General features: G+C 44.3%; 1 pseudogene; it reads right to left on the bottom strand.

The window, feature by feature from the left end:
- Window positions 1-7,968: 7,968 nt before the first annotated feature.
- On the bottom strand, window positions 7,969-8,086 carry LOC126337393 (5S ribosomal RNA; annotated as a pseudogene).
- Between the last annotated feature and the right edge of the window lie 2,242 nt (window positions 8,087-10,328).

Below are 10,328 nucleotides of genomic sequence, written 5' to 3'. Positions count from 1 at the left end.
TTAGAAAAATTAATGAATTGCTGTGCTGAGACACCTCTTACATTATTTGATTTTCAAACAGCTGAGCAGAACTGAACGTACTCAGACATTTCACTCTACCTATTCTTTGTTATTGTAATTATATTTTTTTTTTCAAATCTGTATTGGCCACTACCCAAAACAATTTGTAAAATTTTTTGTGGGGATCATGTGGGCTATGTAAGTAGGCTGTTTAGGTTTGTTTGTTGGTAACGCCACGTAGCGCTCTATATGAAAATCATTGACTGTACTGTTTGAAGGCTGTGGTGGGTTTGCATTGTTGGAGTATACGCTATTGTAGTGTTGGGCAGTTGGCTGTTAACAGCGCGTTGCGTTGCGCAGTTGGAGGTGTGCCGCCAGCACTGGTGGATGTGGGGAGAGAAATGGCGGAGTTTTAAGATCGGATGATCTGGACGTGTGTCTATCAGAGACAGCAAATTTGTAAGACTGGATGTCATGAACTGCTATATATGTTATGACTTTTGAACACTATTAAGGTAATAACATTGTTTCTATCAAAATCTTTCATTTTGCTAACTATGCCTATCAGTAGTTAGTGCCTCCAGTAGTTTGAATCTTTTGTTTGGCTGGCAGTAGTGGCGCTCGCTGTATTGCAGTAGCAAGAGTAAGGAAGATTTTTGTGAAGTAAGTGATTTGTGAAAGGTATAGGTTAATCTTAGTCAGGGCCATTCATTTGTAGGGATTATTGAAAGTCAGATTGCGTTGCGCTAAAAATATTGTGTGTCAGTTTAGTGTTTATCAGAATAGGTAAAGAGCGAAATGTCTGAGTACGTTCAGTTCCGCTCAGCTGTTTGAAAATCAAATAATGTAAGAGGTTTATCAGCACATTAATTCATTAATTTTTCTAAGGGGACATTTCGTAGTGACGACTTGTGCATTTGTGAGATTTCCGTGGGTTCTGCAGTGAAGACATTATATCCGTTTAAAAGTGAATACCTCGCGTGCTACGCCGTTGTTCTAACTGATTTCGTGAAGTAGGAATCAATTGTTTCCCTGTTATTCAACTTATATTTTATTTAGTTGCTGGACCATCGACACCAATAAGTGTTTTACAGTAATAAATGGGATTCTTAAAGATACTTCTGCTATCGTATTCATTATTTAAAGTCCTTAAAATAGTACATGCAGATTTAATTTTATTTCAGTCTTTCGTTTATAAATGTTTATGTTACGTTCAAAATTCGCAATTTGACTCAGAGGGTACGTAGTTGATGGCCACATCGCACCACCTGATTTTATTCTAAAAATCCCGCATCTAAAACAAGAAAAACCTCGTCACGCTGAATTATTTTGGTGTGACAATTCAGAATCGTCGTTTTGGACAATATCCAAACTGGACAACGAACGCACTTCCACTGTTGAAAACACGCTGGAAGTGAACAATCAACTAGCTACACACCTCCACGCCATGCAATCAGCAGGATTTATCTCTCTCTCTCTCGGACACGGCGCTCGCTAGGCAACTGTACGTAAGTTAGCACGTCCTGTGACAGCCGAGAAAACGATTAAAAATACACTCTCTCTCACTTCCAGCATGACTGCTAACACAGTGCGGTTTTCATTGCACACCACTTAACGAGCTAAACCAATGCTCAATCACTGCTACAGAAAGCAGTGATCTATTGCACTAACATTGCTCGACTAAACGAATTTTTGAGTGCAGCTGACCGTACCAAACATCGGCAAATAACAATGGAAGACGAAAACTCCAGCGTCTCCCACTGGCCGCTAATTCACTGTCAGAGTGGAAACCTAGCAAAGCGATCCAACAACAGACGTGATTCCTAAACAACCGGAAAGTTACACGTTGACTCGTATACAACGTCCAGCAGACACACATTGCTGACCCTGTAATTCGACATGCGGTTCGCATACGAAACAAACGTCTCTGTCCCAGTCCACATCTGAACGAGATTACGGAAACACTCGCAGAGGAGCCTACAAGAATCTCCTAATGCATGATACGTAACAGAGTAGGAACGAACACTAAAATACTAAGAAGACGTCAGCACGTCAGGCACTACAATACGAAACACACACAAATGTAGGCAGCAACCCTAACAGATTCTCAGACAGTTCGCCAATTAGTAACCAAACAGGGAAGACACTAAGGAAATATTCAAAGGGCTTTTACTTTATAACAGCACGATCGAATACTTGTCACAACACCCTCTTCATCAGGTACTGCACGCCTCTGCTTCACTACGAGGAGAACTGTTACACAGCCGCTAGATACGATCCATAATGCTGGCTCGTTCCACACTGGACTGCTCGCTGTCACAAGAGAAACGACTCCGTCTTTGGCCGATGCACGACCCAGCTCACTCAGACAGCTGCAAAAGACCATCAGCTTGACATAGAGCGTCACCACGATAGGTGGCTGGATTTAAAAATCGTCAGAGGGCCGGACCACTCGGCACAGGGCCAATTCAGTTGTGGTTTTCTACATGAGAATGATAATTTACTGTATAGTAGGCGTAACGCCACCTTTTTTAAGTGGTAACCTTTCGAAATTGTATTACTATCGTGGTAGGTACTAGGTGACGAAATAATAAGTAAGAAGAGTAATAAATCAAATGCCAAACTACACTCCTGGAAATGGAAAAAAGAACACATTGACACCGGTGTGTCAGACCCACCATACTTGCTCCGGACACTGCGAGAGGGATGTACAAGCAATGATCACACGCACGGCACAGCGGACACACCAGGCACCGCGGTGTTGGCCGTCGAATGGCGCTAGCTGCGCAGCATTTGTGCACCGCCGCCGTCAGTGTCAGCCAGTTTGCCGTGGCATACGGAGCTCCATCGCAGTCTTTAACACTGGTAGCATGCCGCGACAGCGTGGACGTGAACCGTATGCGCAGTTGACAGACTTTGAGCGAGGGCGTATAGTGGGCATGCGGGAGGCCGGGTGGACGTACCGCCGAATTGGGGCGTGAGGTCTCCACAGTACATCGATTTTGTCGCCAGTGGTCGGCGGAAGGTGCACATGCCTGTCGACCTGGGACCGGACCGCAGCGAAGCACGGATGCACGCCAAGACCGTAGGATCCTACGCAGTGCCGTAGGGGACCGCACCGCCACTTCCCAGCAAATTAGGGACACTGTTGCTCCTGGGGTATCGGCGAGGACCATTCGCAACCGTCTCCATGAAGCTGGGCTACGGTCCCGAACACCTTTAGGCCGTCTTCCGCTCACGCCCCAACATCGTGCAGCCCGCCTCCAGTGGTGTCGCGACAGGAGTGAATGGAGGGACGAATGGAGACGTGTCGTCTTCAGCGATGAGAGCCGCTTCTGCTTTGGTGCCAAGGATGGTCGTATGCGTGTTTGGCGCCGTGCAGGTGAGCGCCACAATCAGGACTGCATACGACCGAGGCACACAGGGCCAACACCCGGCATCGTGGTGTGGGGAGCGATCTCCTACACTGGCCGTACACCTCTGGTGATCGTCAAGGAGTCACTGAATAGTGCACGGTACATACAAACCGTCATCGAACCCATCGTTCTACCATTCCTAGACCGGTAAGGGAACTTGCTGTTCCAACAGGATAATGCACGTCCGCATGTATCCCTTACCACCCAACGTGCTCTAGAAGGTGTAAGTCAACTACCCTAGCCAGCAAGATCTCCGGATCTGTCCCCCATTGAGCATGTTTGGGACTGGATGAAGCGTCGTCTCACGCGGTCTGCACGTCCAGCATGAACGCTGGTCCAACTGAGGCGCCAGGTGGAAATGGCATGGCAAGCCGTTCCACAGGACTACATCCAGCATCTCTACGATCGTCTCCATGGGAGAACAGCAGCCTGCATTGCTGCGAAAGGTGGATATACACTGTACTAGTGCCGACATTGTGCATGCTCTGTTGCCTGTGTCTATGAGCCTGTGGTTCTGTCAGTGTGATCATGTGATGTATCTGACCCCAGGAATGTGTCAATAAGGTTTCCCCATCCTGGGACAATGAATTCACGGTGTTCTTATTTCAATTTCCAGGAGTGTATAATACAGTTTCTGGTTGGTTGGTTGTTTGGGGAAGGAGACCAGACAGCGTGGTCATCGGTCTCATCGGATTAGGGATGGATGGGGAAGGAAGTCGGCCGTGCCCTTTCAGAGGAACCATCCCGGCATTTGCCTGGAGTGATTTTGGGAAATCACGGAAAACCTAAATCAGGATGGCCGGACGCGGGATTGAACCGTCGTCCTCCCGAATGCGAGTCCAGTGTCTAACCACTGCGGCACCTCGCTCGGTACAGTTTCTGATGTGGTCCCTAGTTGGAGTCCACTTTTCATTTTGACGAGTTGCTCTAAGAGTACTTGTTGTGTAATAATCTGGTTAGCTACATAAATTAAGAAGTTCTGCGACGATGCTGTAGTACATTTTTAGTGGATACGTTTTCGTACCTACTGGCTTCTACGAGCTACTGTTAGCTCGACTTATGCACTTAAAGGTACATAGAGACCTAAGCATTAGGAGCCAACGTGGCCACATATGTGGTAATTCGCTCTGGAGAGGCATAGGTTGCTGGTCTTCAAGCTTCTGGAACGTTGGCGCGCCGCAAATTCCGCTGTTTTTTAGGTGAGGACTACAAGAATGGTACTGTTCCTTTACTTGACCTAGGGAAAAAGTCACATATTGTCTCAAATTATTGTATTTTTTGTGTTCTCTAATAAGATTTCAGGAGCCGGGGATTCGTAAAGTGCCTGAACGAACATCGTTAAGTTACAGAGACATTCTGTGGACAAAGATTTATTCAGAAGAGTGACTCATCAACACCCTTCAAAGCCTGTGCTAAGAGAGTGCGTGGGAGTTGCGACGACACCCCAAAGAAACACCGCAATTATCGTGTTCTTTTGTCGTTCTGCATTAAGCCAAGGGCAGTTCCACTGCTGTAGAAGAAATGCAGCTGTTGATTCAGCGCCAGTAATTTATGTTTAAAGTGGTTAAGCAGTGCAATAACCTGCCACACATGTCAAGTGAGTCGCCATCCCCCGCCGCTGATCGTCCCAAGATCACGATTACTATCGTTTCCTTGTATGTGCTCAAATTTTTGTGGGATTTGGCGTGTTGTAAATAACAAATACAGAAAACTTACGTCTGATTCTATAGTTTTAAGATAAAATCGTCTGGAAAGGCACATGCCCATATTATTTAGGTTGTTTTGGCTCACTCTAGTTTGGTGTTGGGTATAACAACATCTGAAGAACTGTTTCTATGGTTAGATATAGTTTTACGGAAACACCGTGAGCACAGGTAAATTCATTTTCTTTTTAAAAGTAAGTCTCTTCTAATTGCCCCACGGTACCAAATCATTTCCTAATTAAAGTACTAGCTATTCACATGTTGTTCATGTAACTAAGAGAGCGCGCTGCATGCCTATTTTACGACGACCGAAAAGAAGGTAGGCGTACCAAACTTCAGCCCTCTCGGCAGTGGGGCGAACTGCAATATAAAAGTGCGTTTTGGTCAGCCTTCCAATTATACGTTAATCGGAGATCAACAAATAGTGGAAAAGATGTCTTCCTGACTTGGACCTGAACAAACACACCCCTCCCCCTCTCCCCCCCCCCCTACCCAATACCAAGCCACGGAGCGACTAACTGTAATTATCTACTTGTGGCCTTCGTCGTACTTTAAAGATAACAGTATTTAGAACGGAGATGTAGAATGTGCTATTTTACTGTTTAACACTACTTGCAACGGAGATATAGAACGTGCTATTTTATTGTTATTGTACATAGAGCTGTACAGTATTCTAGTTACCCGAATTTGTCTCTGTCTTACGAAATTACCAGGAATTCAATCTACACTTAGGAATGTGAAACACCCCCTGTTACTACACTTCTCGCCTGCTGTAACACTGTTAGAACTTACTGCCCACACGAGTTTTCACCACGTGATGGCGGTATACCTCGCCATGATTAGCAGATAACTCTCCAATACGGACCACACCTAATAACACAGTTTTGCATGTTTTAAATACATCACAAAAGCCTCAAATCAGTGAGGAAATTTGAATCATGGAACATAATTATAAACGCAAGTGGCGTGTGTGGAAAGCGCGCGTAAAAGAGATGGGCAATAATGAAACAATTTGATTTCACTCCATTGCAAAATAGATATTCCCGAGCAAAATTTCAATAACAATATGTCATCGTATATTCCACAAATGGATGCTGCCTGCGTTTATTACTCTAACTAAAGGTTAGAGCTTCATATAAAATTCTCTTGTGACAAAAATTTATAATTTATTGGAGCTTGCGCGTGAGTGTATTTGTATATGTACGTGTACGTGTGTGGATGGTGGCACTTTCAAGGTAGAGAATGACTCATTACTTTCAGAAATGCAACGTGATATGACATTGATTAAATTGCCTAGAACAGGTATTTTTCCAGGAAGAGATCTCAAAGTGCTCATGATATTATTAAAAGAAAAGCAAGTCAAGTGATGACCATATTTAACTCCGTCATTTATAGTGTCAGTTATTGTAAATGTGAAACAATGACCAGTGTGTACTGATTAATCAGATAATGTGCAGATGACAAAAATAAATCTATAATATTACTACTGAAGGGAACTTAGATACTGTGTGAACGATTAACTTAACATATGACATAATAACTTCACGAGCTTGCATTACCTTTCATTTCACCTTATTGTTTGTAGGAAATACAATGTATATGCCAAACAGTTTCCAGTACTATTTAAATTAAACTATTGTAATATGGACCCACATATAACACAGATTCAGTAAATAACGTCGCATTCTCTTTTAATCGTACGCCTAACTGTATTTACTTCATTTACATTATGCGATATTTGTGGCTTTCTGAGGCACATACAAAGATGTAATGCAATGTATTAACAAAAACATGATGTTAGGTAAATATTATGCAAAACTTTCTTAAGGTTCGCGTTGTGCTGTGTTACACCAGCAGCACTGGGAAAGTGTTGCTTAAGGCGAAAAGGGGCATATTAACAGACGATTTAGAAGAAATTTATACGTACAGCGCCTTCAAAGAGAAACCAAAATATATACCCTATGAACAAATGCATATCAAAATATTTAAAAAAATTGCTTTTCGCTTGTATCTAATGTACCACAAACATACAGTTTTAGGTACGTAAACTCTCTACATGATATACAAGATCCTCTCAAAATTACAGTACATAAAATTGAGAACCATGATCGATAATATTTTGCTGATTACTTACTCTTAGAGGCACATTAATCTTCTGTTGTTATTTCTGTCGATTTTAATAAAGGACAGGTTCCAGCATGAAACATATACTTCTCTCTCGGATCAGTGATAATTCACAGGTGTCATTCGACCGATATGAAGGCAGTGATGAAAAAATTCCGTGCAGTAGTATGCGAAGTTCTAACAACATCGAAGTGTAGTTTCTGACAATAACAATACCATTTTGTCTGCTCCTGTAGCGTACAAGTGACTTTCTACAAAATGTGTTTTCATTTATCATTCTCTTAATTGTATTTATAATTGTATTTATTTTCTCTGGCTCAGAGTAAATACCTAAATCAAAACATCTCGGCTATGGGATGAATAATTACAGAATAAAGAAAACAGTGCCAGTAACGAACAGTCCAATGTACATTTCAGAGTTCTGTGGTTTGCCACTTTCATTTTGCTATTATAGTGAAAGTCTGTTGACAACGGAAGCTGAAAAATAATATACATATTTGGCTATAGTCATTAACGAAATATAGCACTCCGTCATCAGGCCACAAGTGGCCCATCGGGACCACCCGACCGCCGTGTCATCCACAGCTGAGGATGCGGCTAGGAGGGGCGTGGGGTCAGCACACAGCTCTCCCGGTCGTCAAGATGGTTTTCTTTGACCGGAGCCGCTACTATTCGGTCGAGTAGCTTCTCAGTTGGCATCACGAGGCTGAGTGCACCCCGAAAAATGGCAACGGTGCATGGCAGCCTGGATGGTCATCCTACCAAGTGCCGGACACGCCCGACAGCGCTTAACTTCGGTGATCTGACGGGAACCGGTGTATCCACTGCGGTAAGGCCGTTGCCACAACGAAATATAAGCTATCTTGAAATGGTTAGTCTTTCTCGTGCTCACTGAGTGAGTGATGTATCTGTTATCCAATTTGTGCATACTACACCGAAGAGTCAAAGAACCTGGTAGCTCTGCCTAATATCTTGTAGGATCCCCACAAACACACAGAAGTGCCGCAGTACGACGTGGCATGGACTCGACTAATGTTTCAGTAATGCTGGAGGAAACTGACACTATGAATTCTGCAGTTCTGTCCGTAAATCTGTAAGTGTACGAGGGGTTGGAGATCTCTTCTGAACAGCACATTTCAAGGCATCCCAGACACGCTCAATAATATTCATGTCTGGAGAGTTTGGTGGGCAGGGGCAGTGTTTAAACTCAGAAGAGTGTTCCTGGAGCCACTCTGTAGCAATTCAGGACCTGTATGGCGTCGCGTTGTCCTTCGGTAATTGCCCAAGTCCGCCGCAATGCACAATCGACATGAATGGCTGCAGGTTATAGGACAGGATGCTTACGTATGTGTCAACTGTCAGAGTCGTATCCAGGCGTATCAGGGGTCCCAAATCACTCGAACTCAACACGATTCACACTATTGCAGAGCCTCCACCAGCTTGAAAAGTGCAGAATTCATGAGGTTGTCTCCATACCCGTACACGTCCATCCGTTCAATACAATTTCAAACCAAGCATCCGACCAGGTGGCAACGTCCTTGCCGCAGCGCATACACCGGTTCCCGTCAGATCACCGAAGTTAACCGCTGTCGGGCGTGGCCGCCACTAGGATGGGTGACCATCCTGGCCGCCATGCGTTGTTGCCATTTTTCGGGGTGCACACAGCCTCGTGATGCCAATTGAGGAGCTACTCGACCGAATAGTTGCGGCTCCGGGCAAAGAAAACCATCATAACGAACGGGAGACCGGTGTGCTGACCACACGCCCCTCCTATCCGCATCCTCAGTGAGCATGACACGGCGGTCGGATAGTCCCGGTGGGCCACTTGTGGCCTGAAGACGGAGTATCATCCGACCAGGCAACATGTTTCCAGTCATCAACAGTCCAATGTCGATGTTGACGGGCCCATGCGAGGCGTAAGGTTTTGTGTCGTGCTGTCATCAACGGTAGCCTTCGGTTCCGAAAGCCCATATCGATGATGACTCTCTGAATGGTTCCCACGCTGACACCTGTTAATGGCCCAGCACTGAAACCTGCAGCAATTTGCGAAAGGATCGCGCACTGCCATGTTGAACGATTCTCTTCAGTCGTCGTCTGCCCCGTTCTTGCAGGATCTTTTTCCGCCCGCAGCGATGTCGTACACTGGTTGTTTTACCGGATTCCTTTGTATTCATGGTACACTCGTGAAATGGTCGTACGGGAAAGCCCCACTGCAACGCTACCTCGGAGATGCTATGTCCCATCGCTCGTGCGCCAACTATAACACAACGTTCATACTCGCTTTCATCTTGGTAACCCACCGTTGTATCAGAAGTAACCGATCTAACAACTGAGCCAGACACTTGTTTTCTATAGACGTTTCCGACCGCAGTGCAGTATTCTGTTTACATATCTCCGTATTTGAATATGCATGCCTATACCATTTTCTTGGACGCTTCAGTGTGTTAATCGTATTGCCAGTGATGGTAGGTTACATTTATCAGCCCCTTGAACATGAACCAAATTATACTCTCGATGGAAAACTACAGAGCGCTGTGATTGCCCTTTCCCGAACTGTACATTTCATGTTTTGTTGACCGAAGGGACTTCTCCACAGTTGTTATTCCAACTTCTGGCTTATGTACAATGTTTTCAATGTTGTCTTCCACTCCATCCTTACTTGAAACTGTAATTTTGATCATCTTATGATAAAATTCATACTTTCCATTCAGAAACTACGTTTCCTTGCTGGATGGTATGGAAGATTACAAATCTCGAATTATTTTTTCCACATACAGCAGAGAATCCAGAGTCCCCGAAGGGGCATCAAATAGAAAGACTTGCACTACACCGCCGAACAACCCCAGACAGTGTCTTCCGCCCAGTAGTGCCATACGGTCATTCCCATTTAAACGCAGAGAGTGTGTTTACAACGTCCTGTTGCTGCATTTCTTCTATATGATGCTTACACAATACATTAGATGTATTATTTGATGATATTGAGGTAAGAAATTGGTACTTCAGTATGTGTTCAAAACCACCTCTTATTCTGATACGATTTTTGCCTAAATGGGAAAAAATTAATTTTTTCATGGAATAAGTAACA

The sequence above is a fragment of the Schistocerca gregaria genome, chromosome 2 (genome assembly GCF_023897955.1).
Source record: "Schistocerca gregaria isolate iqSchGreg1 chromosome 2, iqSchGreg1.2, whole genome shotgun sequence".
Taxonomy (NCBI): domain Eukaryota; kingdom Metazoa; phylum Arthropoda; class Insecta; order Orthoptera; family Acrididae; genus Schistocerca; species Schistocerca gregaria.
This window is presented reverse-complemented; position numbering and strand designations above follow the sequence as displayed.